Consider the following 19643-nt stretch of genomic DNA (forward strand, 5'->3'; position numbering starts at 1 on the left):
TGACGATGGGGTCAGGTATGCCTTTGTCATTGGCACCCATGTCTTTTGATGTCAGCTTTCAGCACACTGCTCAGTATGCACAGCTGAGCACTTTGCCCTCTATGAGGCCATGTGGTACATCAAGCGACACAGACTTTTCAACTGTGTCCTCTGCTCAGACTCACTCAGTGTCATTTAAAGTCTATGTACGCAGTACACTGCCCATCCATTAGTGCAGAGGGTCCAGGAAAACTGTCACTTGCTCACTCTTGGTGGAGCTACTGTGATGTTTATGTGGGTACCTGACAGAATGCCCACTTTATAACTGTTTATGTTCCTGTTTGGGTTTGCCATCTCAGTTATTGGCCATTTTAGCAAATGATGCACGGTCTGTTGACTGCGGTTTACTTTTCATCTGCAAAAGAAATATGGCAAATTCCATTTAATTTTTAGTTTTTGGACCTCTGTTTCTGTATGGTGTCTTTTTTAGCTCTTTCTCCACATCCCTGTTTGTAGCTGTCTTCTATTATATCATTTGGGACTGACCTATTGTTTTTCAACTCCTCTCTGTCTTCATGTTGTAATGTAACAGACTACTGAAACTATCGATACCACTTGCTGACCAGGTGTGCGGTGCCATCAATCATCTTGAAGCAGCAAGTGAACTTTAACTACGTAGACATAAACTGAAATGTTATTATTTTGTTACAAAACTGTTAATATGAGGACAATCATGAGGTATATTGCCACAGAACTATATTATAAACACTTTTCATTTTTCATACTATGTTTTTCATATATGTATACATGTGATGTGTAAAATATCAATATACAACCGAGGTTGGCAGTACTGCACATTTTGTAAGCTCTGTGAACAAGAGCCGGTTGTTGGCGGGTGTAGAGACAATGGGCTGTTGGTGTTGAGACATCTTATAATATGATTGCTTTGAGAAGGTCAAGGATAGAGGGAATGAAATGATGTATTGGAAAAGCTATTACATTGAAAATTATTGAATATCGTCACAATCAGCATTTATAAAATAAAAGTTGGAAGTTTAAATATGTGTCAGTTCTTACACAGCTGAATACACACCCTGGACCTCAAATTGATTTAACAAACAGCAGATGGCGAGATTCATCACTGGGCCACGAGTGTGCAACAATGACCAATAAAGGTAAGAAAGTTATATTACTCTAAATACAAATACAAATACCTTTCTTTCTCCATGTCTTCAACCCTGTATGTACTCTGTTGTTAGAGTGAACAGCGTGACTGGGGCATGTGGTCAACTAGGCACACTGGGAAGACCACACAGGTTTAAAATGATAATTTGTAGATTAATATTTGTTGCCCAGAGAAAGAGGTGCATTACATATGGGGGCTTGTCCGGGATCTCAATTGCATTGTTTGAACTGATACTTATTGTATGTTCATAGGTAACAATACATCAGGCAACAATAAATTAACTAATAAAGATGAAGAGGAAAATGAATTCAATGAAGAAGGCAAATAACATTTATTAAAGGACGGAAGCAACTTACACAGCAACAAAAAGTAGGCCTACAATTACGACGGACGTGAGACCATGCAGAAAATAAGATAAATGCAGTAATTAATTTGTTCATACGATATGATGTTCATAGTCAACCCATTCCCAGACTGCCCATCTTCAAACTGTTGCATTTCGCCTTTCCCTTCCCCACCTGACTTTTTTCCTCTGTGTGAATATCGAGAGCTCAGATGGAAAACCAGTATTAAGCAAAGAAGGGTGTAAGGACTATATAGTGGGGCTATACAAGAGAGATGAATTTTATGGCAGTAATTCAGAGATAGAAGAGGGCATAGATAAATATGAGATTGGAGTTATGATAACGCAAGAAGGGTTTGATGAAGCACTGGAAGATGTAAGTTGAAACAAGGCCCCTGGAGTAGCATATATTCCACCAGAACTACTGATAGCCATGGGAGAGTCAGCCAAGACAAAACTCTTCCACCTCATGTGCCAGATGTATGAGACAGGTGAAATACCGCCAGACTTCAAGAAGAATGTAATAATTCCAATTTCAAAGACAATAGATGCTGAAAGGTATGGATAATATCAAACTATCAGTTTCATAAATCATGGTTGCAAAATACTAACATGAATTCCTTACAGATGAATGGAAAAACTGGTGGAAGAAGACCTTGGGAATGATCAGTTTGAGTTCTGGAGAAATATAGGAATATATGCAAGGCAATACTGATCCTGTAAGGCAACATTGACCACCTAGATGGAAGGTTAAGGAAAGGCAAATCTACATTTATAGCATTTGTAGATGTGGAGAAAGTTTTTGACAATCTTGACTGGAATACTCTCTTTGAAATTCTGAAGGTAGCAGTTTTAAAATTCTGGAAGAAAAAGACTATTTACAACTTGTAAATACACCCAACAGCAATTATAAAGAGTTGAAGGGCATAGGAGTGAAGCACTGATTGAGAATGGAGTGAGATAGGCTAGTAGACTATACCAGATGTTATTCTGTCTGTACATTGAGAAAACAATAAAAGAAATAAAATTCTGAGTAGTAACTATGGTTCATGGAGGAGAAATAAAACCTTTTTGGTTTTCTGATGATATTATAATTATGTCAGAGACAGCAAAGGACTTGGAAGAGCAGTTGAATGGAATGGACAGTGTCTTGAAAGGAGGACATAGGCTGAACATCAACAAAAGTGTAACAAGGATAATGGAATGTAGCTGCTATTTGGGAAGGAAAATAACTGATGACAGTCCTAATAGAGAGGATATAAAACATTGACTGCCAATGGCAAGAAAAGTGTTTCTGAATAAGAGAAGTTTGTTAATGTCGAGTATAGATTTAAATGTTAGGAAGTCATTTCTGAAAGTATTTGTCTGGAGTGTAGCCATGTGTGGGAGTGAAAATGGACTCCAAACCATTTAGACAAGAAGAGAATGAAGGTTTCAAAATGTGGTGCTGCAGAAGAATGCTGAAGATTAGATGGGTAGATCACGTAACTAATGAGGAGATACTGAATACAACAAGGGAGACAGAAAATTTGTGTCACAGCTAGACTAGAAGAAGGAATCGGTTGATCCAACACATTCTGAGACATCAAGGGATCACCAAATTAGTACAGGAGGGGACTGTGGGAGTGAAAATCACAGAGGGAGACCAAGTGATGAATACAGTAAGCAGATTCAGAGGGATGTAAGTAGCAGTAGTTATTTGGAGATCAAGAGGCTTGCATGGGATAGAAAAGCATGAAGAGCTGCACCAAACCAGTCTTTGGACTGAATATCACAGCAGCAACTGAACATTATGACATTTAACAAACAATGGAAATAGGAAAATCTTCATGGTCTTTCTGAACATAATTCATTTATTTTTAAACTGTATTATGTAAACTATGGTATGCCATGGTATATTACTGCTGTTTTGAATAAGCAGATAGTAAACAGATTTGAATTACTGTCATTTTTGGAAGTTTATGTGCATTTTGATAAAAAAAAATGGATTTTTACAGAAAGGAAAGTTAGACTGAAAATATTTTACTGGATATTATGATTACAATCAGATGGTGTTAGCAACATAAAAACCTCTAGTGTTTTAGTGCATGAAAATGTTTAACAGAAATGAAAATGTTACATTTTTGCAAGCTATGTTGACTCCGTTACTGTTGTGGTGTCATTGTGAGAGCAAGGCTCAGTGGAGAATGTTGTTTGATGGACCAAAAGATAAACAAATTATTCAAACAAAAAGGTTTTAGAAGATGTTTGAAAGATCATTTATGGTGTAAAATATATTTCTTGGTTCAAAATACATTAACTTTATTATGGATGAGGTACATGGAGTATATTCAGAGAACTTTTCTATTTGTGGTGTATTTACAAAATTATGTGAAGCTTTTGGAGAGTCTGTGGCATTTATATTGAGATGATGTTTTGTTAAGTATTCTGAAATTATGAGGTTTATGATGATGATGATGATGATGATGATGATAGGGTGATGAATATTAGGGACTTATTTTTTGCTCTGATAAATTAGTAGTATCTGAATTTCAGTTGACAGCTTTGTGATGAACTAGGCTTGGCAAGAGCAAAATTACTAAAATGAATTACTAAATATAATGTAATTACTGACTATAAAATGTTAATATCTCGTGAAAAAATTTCTACCCATTATTCTTCCCACTCCTCCGACAGTGGTATTCCACTGCCCACAAACCCTACACAGTATCTTGTCTATCCGTACACAATCCCTGCTCCCACTCCTTTGCCTCATGGCTCATATTCCTGTAATAGACATAGATTCAAGACCTGTCCCATACACCCTCCCACTAACATCTACTCCAGTCCAGTTCCTGCTCCCAGCCCCTTGCATCATGGCTCATATTCCTGTAACAGACATAGATGCAAGACCTGTCGCATACATACTCCCACTACTACCTACTCCAATCCAGTCATGAGCATCACATATGCCATCAAAGGCAGGGCTACCTGTGAACCTGTGAAATCTGTTATGTAATTTACCATATGAACTGCAACCATTATGCTGCAATCTATGTGGACATGACAACCAACAAGCTGTCTGTATGCATGAATGGTCACCAACAAACTGTGACCAAGAAACAGCTTGACCACCTGAATACAACATCCAACACAACATTCTTCATTTCATTGACTGCTTCACAGTTTGTGCCATCTGGCTCCTGCTCACCAAAACTAGTTTTTCTGAACTGCACAGGTGGAGACTCTCCCTTCAATATATCCTATGTTCCCATAACCCTCCTGGTCTCAACCTTCATTACTCATTGTCCTTACTCATCTCGCCTCTAACGTTTTTTGGACGACACGAGACAGTGTGGTAGTGGGATGCAAAACTCACACATCTCTCACAGTTGACTTACATATTGTATACAGCCAATTCTCTTCTCTGGGTAATCAGCTACATCAGTCTCTCAAAAGCTTCTTCTCCAAAGACTATAGCAGATTACAGGAATTTATTAAGCTACTTCTCTATTCTTGAAATAATTTGTGTACTTTCAGTTCATTCCTGGTATAGTTTCATCTGTCAACACAAAGCAACATTTACTCTTTTTCACATAAGTAAGTAAACCCTGGCAAGCCAACTGGTGTCTTTAAATGTCAGACTCAATAAAACACAAGTACAATATCATAGTAACAATCCAATAGTTTATGGACATTACATGCGTCCTACCTCATGCAGAGCTAAGACATGAAAAAATAAAAAATAAAAGTCTCTAGTCTCAAGCAAAACCAGTACATGAATGTGCATAGAAATCTATATTCAATTGTTCATTAGTATTTTTACAATCAGCACAGACACCAACACATCAAAGAATACTACATAATTATTCCTTGAGTTCTCATCATGTCTTCTGAGGTGCTGGCGACAAACACTTGTCATTGTCAGTGACTCACCCTTCTTACAGTATTCTAATAACAAACTTCTGACCTGCACATAGAAACAGGTGGATCGTTAGAAATGTTCTCAATCTCCTGCACTTGTACCTAAAACACTGGGTGTTCAAGACAGTGGAAGGCCGAGAGGCACTACATATCCCTCCCCTTAGCTTGAACACATGATGTTTTATTCATATTTATTATGTACAATAATATTACACAAGATAATTCTTTATCTTTTAACAGAACCTCTCTTTCTACTAATAACCATGCATATTTTACCACAATTATAAAATGTGAACCTTTCAATCCACGTTGGAGTTAGCTCTTTCCAATCTCCAAAAAATTTGTGAGTACCAAATTTTTCTTTTCTATTCCTCTTCCAATCATAAATTTCAGGTGTACATAACTCATGAATACTCTACTGCTTTGTTCTTATTTCCCATACTACTTTTCCTAAGTATGTACTTACTCATTACTTATTGTCATTTGGAGGAACTTTGGGTAAAATAAAAGTGTTATCTTCTTGGACATTTGTGAACCTGAAACGTAAAAAGGCTATTGATGCATAGAATTCAAACCTACAAGACTCATCCCTTTAAACGTGTGACTTCTGTCACAATACTGCCCTTTTTCCCTTTAGGAACAGTACCTATATATCACATGAGTTGGTCCTAGGAGTACCTTTTCTCCTTCCGTTTTGGTTGGTACGCCCTTTCTTTATTCCTATCCTCCTATGGTACAGGTCAATCCCCTCCTTGGTGCCCCTGTCTGTGCAGTATAGGTCAGCCTTTCATCGGTCTGGCTATCCACCCTCTTTCTCACCCAGTAAATGTCGAGTGCACCCTCCATATATTTCTTGAGTAGGCTTCCTGGTTCATTGCCCTAATATACATCTTTATGTATATTATTCTTAAATTTTCTCTGGTAAAATTACAAATCTACTTTACACCTCAACTCCACTTTCCAATACTCCATCTAATACCTTACAGTTCTCTTTCACTCCTCACTCCTACTATATAGACATATATCATGCCCACATGTAGTAGATGCTGTGTCTACTCGTATTTATCATCTGCCAGTAGATACTATGCCTTTTCTCAAAGGACTAGCATGGCACATACATTGATTATTATTCTCCTGTCTTTTTATATGTATATATATAACTTACCAAACAAAAGCATTGGTATGTTGATAGACACACTAACAAACACAAACACACACAAAAAAGCCTTTACATATGTCTGCTTGAGTCTGTATATGTGCGGATGGATATGTGTGTGTGTGCGAGTGTATACCTGTCCTTTTTTCCCCCTAAGGTAAGTCTTTCCGCTCCCAGAATTGGAATGACTCCTTACCCTCTCCCTTAAAACCCACGTCCTTTCGTCTTTCCCTCTCCTTCCCTCTTTCCTGATGAAGCAACGGTGGGTTGCGAAAGCTTGAATTTTGTATGTGTGTTTGTTAGTGTGTCTATCAACATACCAACGCTTTTGTTTGGTAAGTTATATCATCTTTGTTTTTAGATGTGTTTTTCCTGTGTGTATATATATATATGTGTGTGTGCGGATGGATATGTGTGTGTGTGCGAGTGTACACCTGTCCTTTTTTCCCCCTAAGGGAAGTCTTTCCGCTCCCGGGATTGGAATGACTCCTTACCCTCTCCCTTAAAACCCACATCCTTTTGTCTTTCCCTTTCCTTCCCCCTTTCCTGAAGAAGCAACCATCGGTAGCGAAAGCTAGTAATTCTGTGTGTGTGTTTGGGTGTTTTGTTCATATCTTTGTTTTTAATATATTTTTCCCATGTGGAAATATATATATATCCCCCTAGATCCCTGGGCAGTTCTGACATCACTTCAGGTTTCTAATTTGTAATTCTCCTGTTTGTGCTTAACTATGTCTTTGATGTATGTAGATGTATATTTGTGTATCCTGATTCTTCAGCCTGCTTATACAAAATAACTTGAAGGCTATTGGAAACCACAGAAAATAAGAAAGACTTCAGCGATGAAGTACATGCATATGGAAAGAGGGAAAGATAGACTGGTACTCAGATGACAAGTAAGAAAGGAAAAAGTAGAAACAGTTGCTAAGATCAAAGAAGAGAAAGAAAATAGCCCCAAAGACAGGAAAACCCTTCCCACCCCCCTTTCCCAGGATCCCTACTTCATCAGTACTTGAGTGAGAAGCCAGAGGAGGTATGATGTTAAACATCTCCTACAGAATGGACATTCTCACCTTCACCTTTGAAGCCTCTGAAGAAAAATCTTAGCAACACTTATGGAACGCCAAATGGTGAAGAATCAGTTACACTTGTTTGCGAGGGTTGTCTGAAAGGTGGGGTGTGTGATTAGTGTTAGTCATGCTTGTACTTACACTACCCACACCTTCCAAAACTGTTACAAACCCTCCCATTTACATTATATCTTACAAAAGGTATCAAATATCCTATAAAAATAGAAAATTATACACTATGATAAAGTAGTTGTTGAGTTATTCACTTTACACTATATTTCATACACACATAAAGTACTCCATTCAGTATATGACATCTAGATATTACTTTGTCTGAATAGTACCATGATATTATACTTCTCACTCAAATAATACTTTATATGTTTCATTTCATGTCTAGAGATCACTGTCCATCTGCGATTCTCTTAAATTTCTTTCAATCTTGTAGTCATATCTGGTTTCCTACATACTAAAATTATAGGATAGTTTAAGAATTCAAGAATAGATTACATGTAGTTGAAGAATTGAAGGGAATTTGGTTTAGGAAAACTAAGTTTGAATAAACACCGAAAACAACTAGGGATCTGACTTTCATTACTCTGTCTGTTAACACAGAATGTTAACATCCTTGGGAGTAAATGTGACTCCACCCAGGTCACACGGATCTGATATTAACCTCACTTGATTTCTCACGGACCAATAATTCTCATTAAATTTTGTGGAAAGTCTCCCCATATCAAAACACTCACCACTTTACTAGGTAACACAACATTAGGTAAAATTATTTTATGTTCTAATCTGTCCTGGATAAGTCTGAATTCTTTCCACGAGTCATATATAACCTTGTTAGTAACATTAGGTTCGGAGAAAGCAACAGTCACAATGTTTCCGAAGATTATACTCTCAGCGATTTCTCGATCTATAATTATCTCAAATGATTCTGCTAGATTACTTACATTTATCATTTTAATTTTGGCTAATTTTTCCCTAACATTCCATCCTACATTATTTACACTTGAACTGACAGCTTTTGAAGTAATATCTCATATACTAACACCTGAAATTTTTGATTGAATAATCAATATTAATTCCTTGGGCTTGCTCTGTGCTCTCTTACAAAGAATTCGTTTTCTGACTTACAGAATTAAATTAAACTTTACATAAATTTTTACAAAATTTTAATTTTTCACTAAATTCAGATTCTACCGTATTATTATTATATTTTTTAACATTGCATTCAATCTCCAAAGTAACTATATTTTTGGGTCAGTTACTAGATTCTTTGCTTTGAGCATCTGTTTTGACAGGCAACAAACCTATATTTGTCATTTGAATATTTAAAATTTCATTCTGTCTCTTTCATTCTGTCAGTAAATAGCTGATTAATGTGAGTATTCAAAGAACTAGTGAGTTCACTCTTTAAATCTAACTTCAGTTTCTCGACCTTATTATTAAGTGCGTCAAATTCAGTCTTTAACAAAATTATATTTGATTGAGTGTTCAAGGTTTCACTCTGAGCATTAAACTAGAATGTACTAAACCTATTTCTTTTCTAAGAGCATCAGTCTGAGCATTTGAATCTGTTCTTTGATCATCTAACTTAGCACTTTGGTCATCTAATCTAGCATTCAGTCCTTGTCTTAAAGTGGTTGAATTTGCACTCTGTGCATCTAATTTTTCACTTAAAGTTGCAATTTGGGCGGTTTGAGCTTTGATTAAATTCACTATTTCAGACCCATCTGGCACTTCCCTAGTTACTCTAATGGCCGTGGTTGGTTCTGAAGTTGTTGCTGTTCATAATCCATAAATTTATTGGTCTTAGACCTAGTAATCATCTGAAAGAAAATTCACCACTGAGTACAATAAATACACTAACAGTTTATCATTGCACCATCCCTTCAAATTTACCAAATAATTTGTGGGGATTGAGACTCTTGCAATCGATAACTGCCACAGAGCCCCCACCAGTAGTGCGGAGTATGGTAAGGATGATGACAGGTGTGTGTACACCCGGCCAGCTGATGGCGCAGGTATGCGTGACCAATCGTGTTGTGGCAGACGCTAGTGCGAGGCGCGATCAGACCGTTTCTCGATTTCCTGGTAGGCAAGACCAGCGGAGGGAAGGAGGTGTGGAAGGCATCCACAGGTTGACCTTGCCATGCTGCTGACGGCAGGGTGGAAGCAGAAGGTGGCAGCATGTCGGTGGGGAGAACATCATCGTGCCGAGACCGGGCGGCGCAGCGGGGTTTTGATCCGATCAAAGGCGTGGAGTGCATTGAAGATGTGATGGTGATGTATTGCCAAAGTATTTGCCGACGAGTGCTGCAGTAAGTGCAACGTGTCCGGTAACAGTTTGTTATTGGCCGTATGACATAAAGGAGCAAGCATGCTGTGGCTTAACATGTTGCATAAGAGATGCCAGATGAGCAACACTCCCGGTAATGACAGAGTTATAGAGGTGCTTGATGTCACTGCAGGGGAGAAAACAGCAAGCTGCACATGACTGACCTTGGTGGCGGATGACTTCAGTGTAGACGGAAGCGTCACCTCAGAGTCCGTGGATGGTGAGCGTGTTACAGCGGTAGATGGCAGGATGTTCCAAGTGGAGTTGACAGTGTCGCTGATCGAAGGTTGGGGGCATGGCCATGAGCTCTGTGCATGAGGCATGGCGACAGCGAGAGGTGGTGGAAGGCGGACATGGTCAGCGAAACCGTGGTCGGAGAAAGAAGGTGATGAGACGTAATGTGAACATGAAGAAGACGAATTGGTGGATGAACCACTGATCCATGGTGGAGAGGTGACACAGTTCGATGGAACTGGAGCTGCATGCGTTCTGTCACTGTCGGCACTGCGGTTGAGTCATAAGGCTCAAGCTGCTCGTGTGAAACTGCTGCATGGTCGTGTGTCGGAGCGGAAAGATGCTCACTCGTCACAGCTGAAATGGCAGACGTGTTGGTCATACATTGCGGAGGTAGTGAAGAGGGCAGCAAAGCAAACGGCACTGGAATGTGGCTGGTTATGCCATGGTACAGAAACGAAGTGTCTGAAATTACCAAGGAAAGGTGGCAGCGGCATAAATAAGTTGCTTGTATCACATCAGTAATGTAGAATTTCCACTGGAGGCGGTGTGATGATGACAGTTGTGACATCTGGGACATAGATCCATGTGACGTGATTGTCAGAGTATTAGTTGTAGCTGGTAGTAACAGCGAAGGATCATCAGCAGTCAGAGACGGAACAATGACAGGAGCATCTTGTTGCATGTCGTGCTCAGTCGGTGTCAGCTGCAGTATGTGTAACTGATCTTGTACCAACAAGTTGTATGTCGCAATTTGCTCATGTAGCTGTCGCAGTCATTCAGGTGAAAATGTATGTCGTGAAGCAGTCTGTTGTGTATTAATGAGTAAGATGGGGTCGAAATCAGAAACTGTCTCTATTAACCTGGCGTACAAGACAAGGTCGACGGCACAGTATTGACATAACAGTTCGAGTAGAAGAGATCGTGTGTGCGATCGCAAATGTGAAACTCAGTACTCGGTGGCGGCAGAGTGAGAACAGGTTCACTGCTGTACAAAGCATTGATATGGCTGAAATCAGCTTCTGGGGTGGGTGAACAAGTTGAGGGCGCGATCGAGTGGTGAACGGCCGGGCTGTAATCATGCGTAGTGTCGGCAAGTTATTGACAAGATGCTGGTGTGGTAGCCGTGGCGGGATCATATGTCACACAGCTGTTTGTTTTGACTGGGTCAAGGTCAGTGGGCCAGCAGGCGGCAGTTGTGACGTCGCTGTCAGTAGTGGTCGAGCAGATTCGGTGCAGCTCGGGTGCTGCATAGAGGGAGGTGTGGCACATCCAGTGTTGCACTGAGAAACAGCCGGCATTGTTGTCGGTGTAACTGGTGCATTGTCATTGATCGGTAAGATATCCTTGATGAAACTGTTGCTGTGATGTTGGTGACAGGTGTTGAATTTAAGCTTCTTTCGCTCTGGTGTACTTCTCACTCAAATTGTCACAGATAATGTCCAAAATTATATAATGATAGTCTTTGTTTGTTTCAGTCCATTGTTTGGCATGATTGTCCGATGTCGAAGCACTGCACAAAGTTAATTCATTACACAAAAGCAAGTCAAAATTGTCCAAATTTATCGGTGAAGGAGCACTGTACTGTCCGGAAGTGAAATAACCAACGCATTGAGCGGGTTTTGACGGATGATGTGTGCGCCTCGGCCGCATTTTTGATGTGTGAGAAGGTGATGAAAGTTAAAAAAAGCATGATTCACACAAGAGTCAGGAATTTACACACTAATTACATTTCCAGTATACTGCATCCAGATGCAGCACAATGCGAAGTCGATGGACGTAGAAATTCAACAAAGGGTTGCTGCATTGTTTGTCCATGATGATGTTCCAGTACACATTTCTGGCATTGTCAGTGGTGTTCATGAGGATTGTGGTCACCACTATGGGGATCGAGATGTTACGTACGGTAATATCGAACCCAACATTAAGCATTCACCCATTTGTAATTAATTGACATTATTTTGACCATTTCGGTACAAACACATCCACTTGAATACAGAGTTCAGAACACACTGAGATCAACAGTTTTTAAAGAAGTTCGTTCTCAAAGATGAGGCGGTCAACTCTTGCAGTCAATAACTGCCACAAATTATTGGTTTTCACTCACCCAGCATAGAGTTCTAGCTGCTTCGGTGAGTGAATGTGTAATCAGTGCTGGTGGACAGCACTGGTGTCGGCAGTGTCGAATGTTGGTTTCAGCATTGTCATCGACGAGAGGATGCAGAGTCAGCACCAGTGAGCAGCTGCTGCTGCAGTCGGTGTCGGTGGCTAGCTGCTGGGTTGGTGTCTACGCAATCTATGTATGTGGAGACTGCTTACTCTCCACCCCTGATCTTCTTAGTCAAAAAGTTAAGGTCTTCTCTCCAGTTTTCTTCACTATTACTTTCTCACATCTTTTGCTGCATTGCACTCGCACGTTTCTTACATTTGTTTATTGCACTCAATATGATTACTGGAAACAGTTCTCATATCTTGTTATGCCTGGTTGCTATGGCAATGCCTAATATCTTCTTTCTGTTTCTGTCTTTAAATTCCTGTTTTCTTCGGGTCCTGTCACTTAGGTCACCACAGTCTAAAGTTTTTCCGGACGACACGAGAAGTGTAGTACTGGGGTGCAAAACTAACATGTCTCTCACAGTTTATTTATGTATTGTGTGCAGCCAATTCTCTTCTCTGGATAATCAACTATGTTGATCTCTCAAAAGCTTCTTCTATAGTGGATTACAGGAATTTATTAAGCTACTTCTCTATTCTTGAAATAATTTGTGTACTCGTCGAACACTTTTAGTTCATTCTTGGTATATTTTCATCTCTCACCTCAAAGCAACATTTACTCTTTTTCAAGCCAAGTGGTGTCTTTAAATGTTGGACTCAATAAAACACAAGCACAATATCATAGTAACAATCCAATCATTTATGGACATTATATGCATCCTGCCTCATGCAGAGCTAAGACATGAAAAAGAATAAAAGTCTCTAGTCTCAAGCGAATCCAATACATGAATTTGCATAGAAGTCTATTTAATTTTTCATTAGTCTTTTTACAATCAGCACAGACGGCAGCACATCAAAGAATACTACATAATTATTCCTTGAGTTTTCATCACATATTCTGTGGCACTGACGGTAAACACATGTCATCATCAGTGACTTGCCCTTCTTACAGTCTCCTAATAACAAACTTCTGACCTGCACATAGAAACAAGTGGATTGGTAGAAACATTCTCACTCTTCTGCACTCATACCTAAAATATCAGGTGTTCGAGACAGTGGAAGGCCAAGTGTTTCTAGAATTTACACCGAAATTATTGAGGCACTACAAGCCCCTCTTCCCATTCCAGGACTACACAGTCCTCTGTTCTATCAACCCACCCACAATATTTTTATTTATCTCCTTTTCCACTCTCCCCCCCCCCCCCCCCCCCCAAACTGCCCACCATTTAACCTCCCAACTCCCAACTGCACCTAGCTGTCCTAACCTCTCTCCACCTTATCCCTGTATGCTCCCATAAGCAGCACTTTACCGTCCCTCACCCCTACCCTGCTATCCCTCCCCCTCCCTGCCCCAGCCGCCTCTTTACCCCCACCATCCAGTTGCTTCCCCCATCATGCGCTGCTGCTCATGGTCTGGCCTCAGCAGCCAGAGACTGTGCTCATGTATGTGTAAATGATGTTTTAAATAAAATAGAAAGAATCTTCCACATGGGAAAAATATATTAAAAACAAAGATTCCAAGACTTACCAAGCGGGAAAGCGCTGGCAGACAGGCACATGAACAAAACACACAAACACACACACAGAATTGCTAGCTTTCGCAACCGATGGTTGCTTCTTCAGGAAGGAGAGGGAAAGACGAAAGGATGTGGGTTTTAAGGGAGAGGGTAAGGAGTCATTCCAATCCCGGGAGCGGAAAGACTTCCCTTAGGGGAAAAAAAGGACAGATGTACACTCGCACACACACACACACACACACACACACACACACACACACACACACACACATATCCCAAAGCGAAAGCTAGCAATTCTGTGTGTGTGTTTGTGTGTTTTGTTCATGTGCCTGTCTGCCGGCGCTTTCCCGCTTGGTAAGTCTTGGAATCTTTGTTTTTAATGTAAATGATGTTTGCATGAGAGAGAGAGAGAGAGAGAGAGAGAGAGAGAGAGAGAGAGAGAGAGAGAGAGAGAGAGACTGTGTGTGGTTTTTTGTTTATTTCTAATGAAGGCCTTGTTGGCTGAAACTCACTTTCTGAGATTCTTTTCATAGTGCCTATCTGCAACTCAGCATCTCCACTATATGGTGAGTAGCAACTATCTGTTTCATTATATTGTTAAATATCACCCTGGATTTTCCATTGTTAACAATTTTTATAAGTGTAATATGAATTTGATGTAAAATATAATTGGAATTAAAATGAATTGAGAACATTCTTCATTATATTGAAATGTTTCCTCTGTATCTCCATGACAGTTTTCTTTGAATCTTGCAGTATTTTAGCTGGAGGATAGACTGCTAATGTCAAAATTCCATTTACTCCTTACCTGCATCTTGACTTGAAAGTATTTATCTCTCTCTCTCTCTCTCTCTTTCTTTATCACTCTCTAAATCAGCATCAGAGACGTTGGGGCCTGGAATTTCAGAAACCTGAATGTGGTAGTGAATCTAGAGAATCTGAAAAGGGAAGTGCAAAGGCTCAATCTTGATATAGTAGGGGTCAGTGAATTGAAATGGAAAGATGGCAAGGTTCCTGGTCAGATGAGTATAGGGTAATATCAACAACAGCAGAAAATGGTATAAATAGGAAGGTAGGACAGAGAGTGTGTTGCAGTGACCAGTTCAGTGATAGGGTTCTTCTAGTCAGAATCAACAGCAAGCCAACACCAACAACAATAGCTCAGGCATATATCCCAGCATTGCAAGCTGAAGAGAACAGATAGAGTGTACGAGGATATTGAAAGGGTAATACAGTACATAAAAGGAGATGAAAATCTAATAGCCATGGAGGACTGGAATACAGTTGTAGGGGAAGGCGTAGAAGAAAAGGTTACATAAGAAATAAATTTCAGCTAGTAATAGCAAAAAATCTGTTCAAGAATCACAAGAGGAGGAGGTATATTTGGAAAAGACCAGGTGATATGGGAAGATCTCAGTTAGATTACATCATGGCCAGACAGAGATTCCAAAATAAGATACTGGACAGTAACACATTTTCAGGAGCAGATATAGACTCAGATCACAATGTAGTAGTTATGAAGAGGAGGCTGAAGTCTATGAGATTAGTCAGGAAGAATCAATACACAAAGAAGTGGGATACAGAAGTACTGAGGGACATATGTCTGCCTGTGTCTGTATATCTGCAGATGGATATGTGTGTGTGTGCGAGTGTATACCTGTCCTTTTTCCCCCCTAAGGTAAGTCTTTCCATCCCCGGGATTGGAATGACTCCTTACCCTCTCCCATAAAACCCACATCCTTTCGTCTTTCCCTCTCCTTCCCTACTTCCCTCTTTCCTGATGAAGCAACCTTGGGTTGCGAAAGCTTGAAATTTGTGTGTGTGTTTGTGTGTTTTTTATTGTGTCTATCTACCAGTGCTTTCTCATTTGGTAAGTCACAGCACCTTTGTTTTTTATATATATTTCAATAGTCTCTTATTTCCCCTTTCTGCATTCACCAGGAATGTGGCTGGCTGTTAGTTGCTGCGCTGGATAATGCTGCCTGATTTTAAGTTTGGTTTCTTGTTCGAGTATTTCAGATTTTCAAGCTGTAATTCTCTTTGTGACTATAAGTGGACTAAAAAATATATTGTGAAAATGTAGTGAGTTAACAACTGGTTTTTTTCCAAAAAGACTTAGCCTGTTGTATAGCCCAAATTTCATCCTTTACAGTAATCAGTTTACTTTTTCTGAAAATTTAATAATGAAGAAATTATTTTTAAATAAAATTTTGACCCACCTGAATTACTTCCATTACTTTCGGTTTTAAGTTCATTCATTTACCAGATTTTACATTATACTTTTCCTGCCTTAATTTTTCTGATCGAAATAGCACATTTGATCATCTTAATATTTCACTGATGGAGAAATTGAATAAATTAGAGAAATTAAGAACCTGAGAAACAGTTGCTTGAACTTTAACAGGTTTAGAAATATTTAGCGTACAGTTAAACAAAATAATTACTTGATTCAATAGACTGATACTACAAATAAATGGGATGCTTATTCACAAATTTTTCATACACGTGTCTTTTATACCTCTACCAAACAGCAAGTCAACTGTCCGCACTTAGCTGTCATATGGGAGTCTGCATTAACATCTATGTATCAAAGTTCATGCTTAGCTTTCAATCAGTTAACATTTCTATATCAGTTTGTGTAATCATCAAGCAGCAGTCACTTTATCTCCATTCAATATCTCTTTTTTCAGTTTGTTTCCTGTTACATACAAATTGGTCTTTAAAGTGAAATTTTAAGTGTCCATTTAAAAGATCAGTGCCACATTAGTCTTGTGCAATATTCATTTTTTAAATATGTATTAAGAGGGCAGTAAAACATTATGAATAACCAGTTCTCCAACAAGGACTGAGCAGTGTTACTGCAAGGCAGTAGCTGTCAGAAATGACCAGAGCACCACTGTCGCTGCTGGAGTACTGGTTATTCTTCCTGTTTTACTGCCCCTATTAATATCTATTGATAAAACAAATATCACACTAGACACATTTGGGATCACTCTAACAAATGGACACACAAAATTCTGCTTTAAAAATCATACGTCAAAATAGGATTCAACTCAAGATCCTTTGCATCCATCCAAAAGTGGTGTTCCTTTGCCCACCCACCCTCTGCAACATTCTAGCACATCCCTATGTCACTTTCAATCCCAACCCCTTGTCATAAGGATCATATCCCTGTGGAAGACCAGATTGTAGATTGTATTTTATTGGTCCTGTTGTCTACATAGCAGCTTATGCATAAGACATTGGACAAGTCAAGTTATAAATATTCAGGCTGAAAGTAATTTCAAGGCATACATATGGAAGCTTACAATAATACACTTTACACATAAGTAAGTATTTATATAACACATTTCATAAATTTAAATATTCTTCAATGGAGTAAAAGCAGTGATGCTGTAAATATGACTTTAGAGATTTTCCAAATGTATTGACCTCAGTGATAGCTTTTATGTTTTCAGGAAGTTTGTTATAAAGCTTAACTCCCATGTGAAAAGTACCTTTTTGGCACAGTGCTGTGCTGATTTGAGTCATATGTAAGTTCCTGTTTTGTCTGGTAAAGTGCTCATGTATATCACAGTTTTTTTGTAGTCTCCGGTCCTTGCCTATTACATTTAATTTAAAAACAAAAGGGTTTCCATAATGTATACACATGGTAATAGGGGAATACCAGATTTCTTAAACAGGGGTTTACAAGAGTCTCTAGGCTTGTACCCAAACAAGATTCTAATGGCCCTTTTTTGTAGTTTAAAAGTGCTATTAGCTGTTTTAGAGTTTCCCCAGAAGGTGACCCCATATCTAAGACGAGAATGAAAGTACGCATGATATGCATTCAATACTGTTTTCTCACTACAGCATGATTTTAATGAACAAAGAAGATAACATGTTTTGCTCAGTTCAGCACTGAGATATTCAATATGCTTATTCCATCTGATGTTACTCAGCAGCCAAAGTCCTAAGAATTTGGTTTCAGTACTGTTACCAACTGGCTCGTCATTGATAGAGACTGATGGGATAAACATGTCCTTGTTAGGAACATTGTGGAATTTTAGAGCAACGGTTTTCTTATTGTTTTTTACAAGCTGATTACTCTGTGCCCAGTTACTAAGTTGTTTCGTGACCATGTTTACTGTCTGCTGTAACTGTTCATCGTCGCCTCCTTTTAGTAGAATCGTGGTGTCATCTGCAAATATGATTGTTTTGTGTGCAGCAATATTTAAGCTTAGATCATTTATGTACAGAAGAAACAGAAGGGGTCCCAGTATGGATCCTTGGGGTACACCACATTTTATTTGTTTATAGTCAGATAAGTGATTAGATACAGTTTTTAGTTCAATATTTGTGTGCTTGATGCACACTGCCTGCATACAATTTGTCAGGAAGGAACTGATCCACTTGTTGGACAGACCTCGAATACCATATCTTCCTAGCTTTTATAGCAGAATTTTATGGTCCACCATGTCAAAAGCTTTTGACAAGTCGATAAAGACTCCTATTGTTTCCTGATTTTTGTCCATCAGGTTTAGGATGGAATTGATGCACACATAGATAGCAGTTGTTGTTGACCTCTTATTTCTGAATCAATGTTGTTCATTACATAGGATGCTGTTTTTATTAATAAATTTCGTAAGTTTCTCATACATCACTTTTTCCAGTACTTTAGAGATCTAGGAGGAAATTGTGATGGGTCTGTAGTTATTTACACTGTCTTTATCCCCTTTTTTATATACAGGAATAACTTTTGATGTTTTCAACACATCAGGGAAAGTGCCTGCCTGAAGTGAGCAGTTGCATAAATGTCTGAGTACTTCAATTAGGTTTGATGCACTCTTCTTTAACATTGTTGCAGCTATACCATCAATACCTGCCGATATGGAATTTTTTAGTCCTTTTATTGCTTTAGCTACTTCATCTTGTTGTCTGTATTCTCCGCATTCTTTTTTTATAACACTCCACATAGCCTTTGATTTATTAGCTGAATTATAAATGATTTCATCATTTTGCATTATTTTTGCTGCTTTTATTACATTTCTTAATATTTTGGAGTATTTTTTATAGTATGCGCGTACTACAGGTGAGGAATTTTTTGAGTTACATATTTCATGAAGTAGTCTTTTCTTCTGGCATGAAACTCTTATTCCCTTTGTGATCCAGCTGTTTGTTTTAGAGTTTCCCCGTATGGTTAATGTTTTCAGTGGGAACGCAAGTTCAAAGAAATGGGTTAATACATCAATGAAAGTGTTGAATTTTTCATTTATATCGTTCATTTTGTACACTCCTAGCCATTTTTCTTTCTGTAATAAGTTGTTGAAGTAGTTCACATTATGCTGATTATAACTTCGATATGCTGTTCTGAAAGACATGTTGTTAATAATACTGCCTTATACTTTTATGCTTAATATTTGAGCAAGATGATCACTAAAATCTGCATTGAAAATTCTTAGTGAGATGTTGTGTAAACTCTTCTTGACTAGAAACTGATCAAGAGCTGTTTGGCTAGTTTCTGATACTCGGGTAGCTGCTTTTACTTCAGCCTTTAAATTGTAGGACGTTGCAAGGTTCAAAATGGTCTCCCTATTTCCACTATTCGTGAGGAAGTCAATATTGAAGTCACCACAGATTATCAATTCACAATCCATTTTATTTACTTTATTTAGCAGTGACTCCATTTTGTTTAAGAAAAGTTCAAAATTCCTGGAC

Source organism: Schistocerca gregaria, chromosome 3 (assembly GCF_023897955.1).
Source record: "Schistocerca gregaria isolate iqSchGreg1 chromosome 3, iqSchGreg1.2, whole genome shotgun sequence".
Taxonomy (NCBI): Eukaryota; Metazoa; Arthropoda; class Insecta; order Orthoptera; family Acrididae; genus Schistocerca; species Schistocerca gregaria.